The sequence below is a fragment of the Panthera uncia genome, chromosome D1 (assembly GCF_023721935.1).
Source record: "Panthera uncia isolate 11264 chromosome D1, Puncia_PCG_1.0, whole genome shotgun sequence".
In the NCBI taxonomy this organism is placed as follows: domain Eukaryota; kingdom Metazoa; phylum Chordata; class Mammalia; order Carnivora; family Felidae; genus Panthera; species Panthera uncia.
In genome coordinates this window covers 8,018,566-8,019,316 of record NC_064808.1, presented here as the reverse complement: position 1 = coordinate 8,019,316, position 751 = coordinate 8,018,566, and positions in this window count along the sequence as shown.

Sequence of the window (751 nt, the reverse complement as noted above, 5' to 3'; positions counted from 1 at the left end):
TATTTATTTTTGGGACAGAGAGAGACAGAGCATGAACGGGGGAGGGGAGAGAGAGAGGGAGACACAGAATCGGAAACAGGCTCCAGGCTCCGAGCCATCAGCCCAGAGCCTGACGCGGGGCTCGAACTCACGGACCGCGAGATCGTGACCTGGCTGAAGTCGGACGCTTAACCGACTGCGCCACCCAGGCGCCCCAACATTTTCATTTTATAAAAAATATCTATATTTTCAAAACCCAAAACATGCAGTAATAATAGTAACATTGTTTTATATTTTCCCAATTTTCTTTAATGTCTTATAAACAGATGGATTCTCACATCTGCTTGTGTTTTCAAGCTATTATGAGATATTGTTTTGATTATGTGAAGAAAATTTGACCTCACACAAGTATGAATGCATGGAATTTCCATTGCCCGTGGTGAGGAGTTTGTATTTTATTCTGAGGGTAACCGGAAGCCATTGATGAGTTTTAAGCAGAGGAGTGTTCTGATATTCTAGTTTTCATTTATTTTCTCTTTTTTTTTTCATTTATTTTCTCTTTTTTTTTTCCATTTATTTTCTTTTTTTTTTTTTTAAATAGGCTTCACACCCAGCACAGAGCCCAATGAGGGGCTTGAACCCACTACCGTTAGATCAAGATCTGAGCTGAGATAAAGAGTCAAATGCTTGGGGCACCTGGATGGCTCAGTTGGTTGGACGTCTGACCTTGGCTCAGGTCATGCTCTTGCACTCCGTGAGTTTGAGCCCCATG